Consider the following 9700-nt stretch of genomic DNA (forward strand, 5'->3'; position numbering starts at 1 on the left):
TCTCTCCTGCGCAGTGGCCCTGGTTGCTTCTGAAAGTCCAGTGATTATCTGTGGACGACATGGACGAGATGAGCCGAATGGTGTCGTTGCTGAGCTGCAAAACAAAAACAAAAATTGTGCAGGAAATGCTGAGACCCTGTGGGAAGAGGAGCACAGTTTCAGGTCAAACACCTTTCGTCAGAAATGAAAAGGGAACAGAAGATGCCTGCAAGATGCAGGAGAGGATTTTGACCTGAAACGTGAACTCCTTTCTCTTCCCACAGATGTGGCCTCATCTGCTCAGTATTTCAGCATTTCTTGTGGCTGTTTTATGTTCCTGAAATATGAGTTATTTATAATTTTTCACTTGCTATCAGACCTAAAAATCATCCATCGGCTTCTGACACGAACCCGTGGGTCCAGAGAGTGTGAGTGACAATGAGATCACCTCTCATTCACTGAACTCCTGAGAGTGTCGATCCACTGTGCACCATGACAGGCTCTGAAGCACAGCAAGGAAGGGTGAAAGCAGGCCACAATAGTGATATTAGACCAGATAGTTATGGGGCAGACAGGAGACCCTGTGGCCGCAAAACGTACTCTAGGATGGTGTGATGCCTCCCTGGTGCCAGGGTCGAGGATGTCTCTGAGCGGTTGCAGAACATTCTCAAGAGGGAAGGTCAGCAGCCAGAAGTTATTGCACACATTGGGACTAATGACGCAGGAATAAAAAGGGATGAGGTCCTGCAGAATCGGGAGTTAGGAAACAGCATGAAAAGGAGTACCTTAAGGGTAGTAATAACTATGTTACTCGCCGTGCCACGGGCGAGTGAGGGTAAGAACAGGGCAATATGGCAGATAAATGCGCGGCCGAAGAGGAAATGCCGGAGGAGGGATTCAGATTTGTGAACCACTGGAATCTCTGTGGGACAGAAGTGACCTGCACAGAGGGAACTGTTCCAGATTCTCAAGATTTTTGGAAAGTGACCAACAATTATTCACTGTTTCCAATGTGACCTCTTTCTAGTATAACTCAGAGGGAGTCTACAGTTGAAAAGAACGCAGCCTTTGACAAAGTGCGGCATCAACAAGTGTTGATAAAACTGAAGTTAACGGGAACCAAAGGGAAGATACTTCAAGGGTCAGAGTTATCTTCCGCGCTGTGGAAAACTGTTGTAGTTGTCGGTTATCCATCATCCCAGCCCCAAGACATCACTGCAGGAGTTGTCCCCCAGGCTCAGCCACATTCAGCTGTTTCATCAACGCCTTTCCTTCTATCACGTGGGGATGATCACTGACGATTTAGTTATCTTCCCACTCCCCGCAAATGAAGCATCCCATTGCTGCGTGCAACAAGACATCCGGGGATGGGTTGACCAATCACAGGTAACGTTCCGGCAACAGGAGTTCCAGGTAATGACCATCGCGACAGGAGTGGAACCCCGGGTGTTACCGCTGACCAGAAACTACACTGGGCGAGCGACAGAAACATCGAGACTATTGTGAGATCCGGGTGCTCTGGGGTATTGTTAGAAATCGCTCCTCTTATTGTGCTTCGAGACTGGCCGGGAGTGTGACTTAATTTTGGGGGAAACTGTGCACCATTGAAAAGGTAGAGTTTTGATTGATTCACAGCTGATGTGAGTTACAAGAAACTCTATTCACAGCTCATCAGCTGTTGCAGGTGTCGACTCTCAGCTGAATAAATCCTCTGCGTTGTGTAAAGGCAATCTGTTGGAGGATGGGAACGTCACGTGGATGAAACGGTGGATACGTTTAAATTGAGTCCATCTGAAACTGCAAAAGATGGGACTCGTCAAGTCACCACTGTCAGGGTTTAATTTCCGAATAAAAATACATATATTTTTTTAAAAATGAGGTTGATAATGAGTGTGAGAAATTATTTCGTCACTCCTTGAAAGCAGATCAGGGATTTCATTTTCATCCCTCATCTTTTCCCGGTCAATCAATGAACGGATCAACGCATTTTCCAGTCCTCACTCTCTCTCTATTCTAGATGCCTACAGGAAACTGTATGCCTACAGATGCCCGACATGTCCCAGATGATGTGCTCACACTGAGTGACGTCCGTCTGTTCACCCCTCGCTCGTGTCTTTGTTTACCCTGTGGAATCTCTCTCCTCTCGCCCCCTCCATTCCCGACAGAGACTCTGTCCCCTTCTTCTGCACAGACCGATGTCATGTCTTCGTTCCGAGTCTCAATCACTCTCCCTGTTCCACAGGAATATTCACGTTTGTACCCTGAACGCGCGCACTGGGGCTTTGGAATTCCCTCTTCAGTCTCAGGCCACATTCCCTGCTCCCTCGGTGTTGAGCCTCCCATCGTTTTCCGATAATTCACCTCCAGTCCATGTACTCCTCTTCCAGTCCCATCGCCAACGGGAGCGGCTTCTCCCTGTCTACTCTTCCTATGTCCTTTGTCACTTCACGTACCCCAATTACATTACGTCTCAATCTCCGCTGTTCCAAAGGGAACAACCTGTTAAATTCCATGCCCCGCCTCATGAAGGAACTCACCTGTTTGGATGCGTCACACCCTTATCTGCATTAGCTGTCACGTTAGGGGTCTCTGTACTTGAACATCAAGGCTCGTCCATCCCCTTAATACACATTAAAATACACCTGTGCAAGTCAGGGGAGAATTTAACGCACCGATGACAGTCTCGCACCGGTCCATGTCCGCCCTTGTATATCCAGTGTCGGGCTCAAACAGCCCATAAATACTGCGGTTGCTGGAAATTGGACGACATCGAAACATGGTCTGTAACTCAGCAGGTCACGCAGCGCCCGTGGAGAGAGAAGACAGAAGTGTCAGGTCAATACCCCATGACAGCAGACAGAACATGAGTTCAGCCCCGCCAACCGATCTCAGTCTCTACCACCTGCTGAATCCCAGGTGCTGGGGGAAGAAAACCGGCCGTCCTCACCCGCTCTGGACTGTATGTGACTCCAGCCCACCCCAGTGGGGTTGTCTGGTGACGGTCAGCAAACCCTTTCTGAAAGAAGAGAGTGAATCCGGCCCTGCCGCCCAGCGCGGGCCTCTCTGCAGAGTCCCCTCCCCGCCCCCCCCCCCCCCCATCGCCATCGCCATCACTGCCTGGGCGCCAGGTCAGGATCCCGGAGCCCCGTCACTGAGAGCCCAATTGGAGCTCCCTCACCACACCGAGCGCAGCGGCCCAGGGAGGCGGCCCGGAACCACCTTCTCCAGGGCAGCTGGGGAACGGCAATAACCGCTGTCCCTAATGCTGATGCCCACATTCAGAGACTGAGAGTAAACTGGGAGATCTGGCGGTGTGGTGGCGGGGTGAGGAAACACTGTACCACTCTGAGTGAGACTCCCTCCGTCCAATTGCCCGCCCTGAGTTCAGGGTGAAAGGTCATCGACCTGAAATGTTAACTCTGTTTCTGCACAGACGCTGCCTGACCTGCCGAGTGTTTCCTGCAGTTTCTGTTTTTAGTTTATGATCAATCCTGTTTCTCTGACTCCGGGATTGGTGATGTCCCCGTCCGTCCCGGGACACACTGATCCCAGCGCAGGGCCAATGTCCTTCTGGCTGCCGAGCTGTGAGGAGCGCGGTAGTCGTGGCTGAGTGGTTAAGGCGATGGACTAGATATCCATCGGGGTTTCCCCGCACAGGTTCGTAATCCTGCCTACTACGGCAGCAACGGGTCCGGCCGGAGTAACCGGTATAATTTTGAGGGGTGTTGATTATTTGGTCCCGGAGTGAAAATTCCATGGAATAAATGACACTGTTTTGTTACTGCATTTCAATGCTTCTGTTATGAATTTGGGACGTTGACCTGGAAATTCTCTCCGGTGCAATGGTCCTGGTCACTCCTGACCTTGTTTCCGACCAGAAACGTTACCTCTGTTTCTCTCTCTCCACAGATGCTGCTCGACGTACTGAGTGTTTCTACCGTTTTCTGTTTTCTATTTTCCGTGACTCCCTGAACCAAACCAATGATGCAGGTGGTGAAAAGCCGGGTCCCAGCACCGGTCCCTAGTCACCGCCTCCCAACCCGGGAACGGCCCATTGATTCCCGCTTCCTTCAGCTAGTCTCGGTCAGTGCATTCGGCTGTTACCCGGAAGACTGGTGGTTCGAGCCCACCCAGGGACGCTGTCGATTCGGCAGCTTTTGCTGTGCGTGTCATTCTCAGCTGGGTAACACTGCGCTGTCCGGAGGCGGGCGCTCCCTGCTGCTGCCTCACTGGGCTCAGTGGGAGCCCTCCCTGTGGGGTCTCACGTCCGGGTCCGGATGTTCCGCTCCCTTTTACCCGAATGTACGAGTTTCTCCGGTGACATCCTTGGACCTAACGGACTTGCCAGGACTAATGTCTTGTTTTGATTTAATTCCAAATGGCCTCTGCCCCAAAATATTTTCATGGCATGTGGGGAGAGCGCAGAACAAGGGCTTGAACTTGGATGATGAGCCATGGTCGCACGGAGTGGTGGAGCAGGATCGGCTGAATGGCCAGTGGCAGCCTTGTTGTCTCTGTTCCAGTACCTCTGTTTTATGCTCAATGGGTGAGACACAGAAAAGAGCGGACTTCTGAAATTACGGAGCAGCAGTGGGGATGTAGCTCGGTGGGAGAGCGCATGCTTTGCATGTATGAGGTCCCGGGTTCAATTCCCGGCATCTCCACGCTGGTGATCTTGAACTTTGAATAATTCTGACTGACCTCAGAACGGACTCGGACTGTGAAATCCAAACCTGATGTTGTCCCGAGCCACAGAGAACTGGGAAGGTGACATCTGACAGGGATAAATAACCTGGAATATTGCATCGCCAACTCCCAGAGATGCGCCTCTTAATTTAACCTTGTACCTGGGAGAGAGCACAGACAGCAGATTAATGGTAACAGGAAGAAAGGAGGGAGAGAGAGAGAGAATGGGAAGAGATAAAGTAGTCAGCGAGGGGAAAGAAGAGGCCAGCAGAAGAAACTGTGTGAAGTCGGAAAGGAAAACGGCAAGAAGAATAAAAGAGAGAATGCAGAACGATGCAAGTGTTTGCCCAACAGCAGAGTGGCGCAGCGGAAGCGTGCTGGGCCCATAACCCAGAGGTCGATGGATCAAAACCATCCTCTGCTATTCTTCAGCTGAACATTTTACAACAGGACGCTGTCACTTCACACATCCACACAATATACATTTCACTTCACTTCGAATGAAAATCACGCGTCTCAATATTAAAGTTCCTTTCATTCCATTATTCTGTGTGGACAGGTTCGTTGGGGAGAACGACGGTCCGTGTTGTGCTCAGCTATGGTCCAATACAGAATGTTCTCTGCTCTATGAGGCTGTGCTCCGATATAGAACAGAAAATGCTGGAAACACTCAGCAGGTCAGGCGGAAATCGAAAGCGACTTCACGTTTCAGTCCCGGGACCCGTCAGTAGAACCGGACAGAGAGAGGGAGAACAAGATCACACACAAGATCACAATGCAAAGGAGAAGAATAGGTCATTCGGCCCATCGAGTCTGCTCCGCCACTTCACCATGAGCTCCCATCCAGCCCCAATTCCCGGCCTTTTCACCATATTCCTTGATACCCTGACTAACTAAATACCTATCAATCTCTTCCTTAAACATCCCCAATGAGCGGGCCTCCACAGCTGTATGTGGCAACGAATTCCATAAATCCACGACCCCCTGGCTAAAGAAATTTCTCCTCATCTCTTTTAAATGGGGACCCTCTAATTCTAAGACTGTGCCCTCTTCTCCTGGATTCACCCACCAAGGAAAACAACTTAGCCACATCTACTCTGTCCATTCCTTTCAACATTCGACATGTTTCTATGCGGTCCCCTCTCATTCTTCTGTAATCCAGTGAGTACAGTCCAAGAGCCGACAAACGCTTCTCGTATGTCAGCCCTTTCATTCCGGGAATCATCCTCGCAAATCTTCGCTGAAGCCTCTCCAACATCACTGCATCCTTTCTAAGATATGGGGCCCAAAACTGCACACAGTATTCCAAATGAGGCCTCACTAGTGCACCGTAGAGCCTCATCAACATTTCTTTACTTTTATACACTATACCTCTAGAAATGAATGCTAACATGGCATTCTCTTTCCTTACTGCCGATCCAACCTGGTTGTTAACCTGTAGGGTATCCTGTACGAGGACCCCCAAGTCCCTTTGCACTTCGGGATTTTGAATGTTCTCCCCATCTAGATAATAATCTGCCCGTTTATTTCTTATTCCAAAATGTGCAACCGCACATTTCTCAACATTGAATCTCATCTGCTATTTCTTTGCCCATGTTCCTAAACTGTCCAAGTCAAGTGAATGTTCAGCAGCAGAGAAGGTGGGGAGTGGGCAGTGGGAGAACAAGGGGAACATCTCTGACAGGGTGAGACCAAACACATCACGTGACGGGGCTGTGGGACACACAGGACAGGCCGGCTTTACCCCTGGAAAGGGGAAACACGGAGCCACAATGACAGCCGGCTGACGGGCAGAAATGTCCAGTTCCGAGACAGGGGAAGGGGTTTGGAGACGGTGTGAGGAAGGTTTTCATCCAAAGGGTGGTTGGTCTCTGGACCGCACGACCTCAGGGGGCGGCGGAGGCAGGAATTCTCACAACATTGATGAAGTATCCAGATTAACAATGAAGTCGCTAAGGCAGAGACGTTTGTGGGACAAGTGCTGGACAATGGGTTTAGCACAGAAGGAAATGTTACGGTCGGTGTGGACATTTCTGTGCTGTGTAACCCTGTGTTACACCTGTCAGTGCAGAAACACCGGGATGATTGTAGTTGTCGGTTACCCATCATCCCAGCCCCAGGACATCACTGCAGGATTTCTCCGCCAGGCCCAGCCACATTCAGCTGTTTCATAAACGACTTTCCTTCCATCAGAAGTGGGGATGATCGCTGACGATTTAGTTATCTTCCCAGTCCCCGCACATGAAGCAGGGAAGGGTTAGAGGGATATTGGCCAAATGTGGGCAAATGGGACGAGTCAAGAAAGGCATCTTGGTCGGCATGGACCGGCTGGGCTGATTATCTGCTGATTTTCCATTAGTAACCTTTCAGACTCACTTTGCATAGCACCTGCAGCCACTTTCTGAATGTTTTTGGAAAGAAATCGCAGAATAAATTGTTACTATTTATGTTTTCCCATTTGTGACGAGCTGTATCTAATTTTCTATCTCATATTTTGTGCATTTCATATAATCTTCTCTCTCGGTTACAATTTCTATTTCCCTTCAACAGATAAGGACTTTGCATCGAAATGTCTCTGAAGCTCTTTTTTTCAGGACAGTTTCAGCAATGTCTCTGCAACACTGACAGGGTCCCAGCGGCTCCTCTGATTGACAGCTCGCTCCGCCCCGCCTCCCGGGGTGGTACCGCCTCGTCACGTGGTAGGCAGCGAACAGGTCGGGCCTGTGCGCGTTGACGTCACAGACGTCGTTCCCCTAGCAACGGGCCGGTCGGGGCCCGGGGCGGCGGCGAGGCCTGGGCTCCAGGGTGGGGGTGAGGCTTCCCATCGGCCGGGGCGGGGCGGCAGCTCCACGGGGCCGGGCCGCAGCGGCCGGGGGTGGGGCCCATGTGTTCGGTGCCCGGTGCCCGGAGGGGTGGGGGGGCCGCACTGAAGGGACAGCGGGTGGGGAAGGAGGCGGACGGGTCGCCGCCTTCAGTAGCGGGGCAGAGAAGGGAAGAGCAGCGAGGGGCCGGGAGCCGGAGGCGGCCGGGGGGCGGACACTGGGGAGGCCGCAGCGGGCCTGTGGTTCCAGTGTTGCCTCCGTCCCCGCGGGGCGGCCTGAGGATGCAGGGCCCGGGGGTTGATCCCCCTGGGATCAGATCCCATGGGCTGGGAAGGGGAAGCATTGAGCCGGCTGAAGCTGCGCTGAAAGGGCCGCTGCAGAGAAACTGCTCCCTCCAGTCGGCACCTCTGACACCAGCCGACAGGGGCTCCCGGGGGCAAACCAGGGCAGCAGCTGCTGGCAACACCCGGCAGGTCGGGCAGCATCTGCGGGGAGAGAAGCAGAGGTTCAGTCCCGTGTCTCAGCTCTGGTTCTGTCTCCACAGACGCTGCCTGAGCTGCTGAGGGTTCCCAGCAGGGGCTGCCTCTGTCTCGGGGTTCCCGCATCTGCAGGGTTTTGTTAACCTCCCAGCTAAAAAATAATTAGGGTCCTGAGGTCAAGGACTGAACTGAAGTGGGGTCGGTCTGTATCTGCTGGGGTTTAGAAGAATGAGAGGTGACCCCATCGGCTTCTCCTGTGGTTTGCAGGGTGATGTGGAGAGATAGAGGAGGCGGCGACTGGATCAGACGGGCTGCTCCTCGCTCTCTGCCGTTCCCATGTGGATCTGTGACCTGACTGATGGGGTCTGTGGGCCTGACTGCTCCTCCACTGTGGGCATCGGCCTCTTCTCTTCCTGCCTGCCGGCCGGTGAGCAGTCAGTGTCTCTGTTCCTCTCATTACCTAACAGACCCTGTGACCCTCTGACATCTCTGCTCTCCTCCCTCTGTGGCCCCTTTTGTATCCTCACATCCCTTCCATTTCAGACAGGAGGCCTGTGACCAGCGGTGAACCACAGGGACTGGTGCTGCTCCTCTGTTGTTTGTCATATACTGTACATTAATTACAGGTGACTCCAAAATTGGTAACATTACACAAAGAAACAGATAAAACTGGGAATGACAGGTTGAATTTAGCTCAGGCTATATCAGTTGCATTTTGGCAAGTTAATCCAGGTCAGCACCATGGCAAGGGCCTGGAGATTGGTGCAGGACAGAGAGACCTCCATGGATGGTTCCCTGAAAGTGGTGACACAGGCAGTCTGGGTGGTGAAGGAGGTTACGCTTGCCTTCAGGGCACTGAGTACAGGGGTCAGGATGCCATGTTACAACTGTACAAGATGTTGGTGAGATTGCATGTGGTGTATTGTGTGCAGTTCTGGTCACCCAGCTACAGAAAGGATGTGATTCAGCTGCAGAGTGTGCAGAAAAGACAAGGACGTTCCCGGGACTGGAGGGCTGGAGTTACAGGGAAAGGCTGGAGAGGCTGCAGCTGTTTCCCTGGAGTGTTGGGGGCTGTAAGGTGACCGTGTAGAAGGGTATAAAATCATGAGGGGCGTAGATGAGGTGACTGTTCACAGTCTCTTCCCCAGAGTTGGGCAGTCTAAACCCAGAGTTAAGGTGAAAGGGGAGCCGTGTAAATGGGACCTGAGGGGCAGTTTTCCACACACAGGATGGTGGGTCTGTGGAGGAAGCTGTAGAGGCAGGTACAATTACACTTAAAACACAGGTACATGGATCAAAAAGGTTCAGAGGGATATGGGCCAAATGCAGGCAGATGGAACTAGCCCAGGTCGGCAACTTGGTCAGCACGGATGGGTTGGGCCAAAGGGCCTGCTTCTCTGCTGTATAAATCTATGACTCTATTTCGGGAAGTTAAACCAGAGCAGGATGTACACAGTGAATGGCAGGGTCCTGGGATGTTGCTGAGCACAGAGACGTTGTGTGTTCCTGCCTCCACCACCTCTGGCAGCTCACTCAAGGTACTAACTGTGTGAAATGATTACCCCTCAGATCCCCTTTAAGCCTCCCCGCTCTCACCTTAAACCTCTGCCCTCTAGCTTCAGACACCCATATCATGGGAAACAGACACTAACTCTCTACCCCATCTGTGCCTCACATAATTTTATACACCTCCATAATGTCACCTCTCAGCCTCCTTCACTCCAGGGAAAAAAC

The 9700-nt window shown here is 51.9% G+C and overlaps 3 non-coding genes across 3 annotated transcripts; all 3 read left to right on the forward strand.

Annotated features, from left to right (window-relative positions):
• Positions 1 to 3575: 3575 nt before the first annotated feature.
• trnas-aga (transfer RNA serine (anticodon AGA)) lies at positions 3576 to 3658 on the forward strand. Its single transcript has one exon. It is a non-coding gene; the product is annotated as a tRNA-Ser (tRNA).
• Positions 3659 to 4571: 913 nt separating this feature from the next.
• Positions 4572 to 4643, forward strand: trnaa-ugc (transfer RNA alanine (anticodon UGC)). The gene has a single exon. It is a non-coding gene; the product is annotated as a tRNA-Ala (tRNA).
• A 374-nt stretch (positions 4644 to 5017) lies between these two features.
• On the forward strand, positions 5018 to 5089 carry trnam-cau (transfer RNA methionine (anticodon CAU)). Its single transcript has one exon. It is a non-coding gene; the product is annotated as a tRNA-Met (tRNA).
• The last annotated feature ends 4611 nt before the right edge of the window (positions 5090 to 9700 follow it).

Source organism: Pristis pectinata, chromosome 31, assembly GCF_009764475.1.
Source record: "Pristis pectinata isolate sPriPec2 chromosome 31, sPriPec2.1.pri, whole genome shotgun sequence".
NCBI lineage: Eukaryota > Metazoa > Chordata > Chondrichthyes > Rhinopristiformes > Pristidae > Pristis > Pristis pectinata.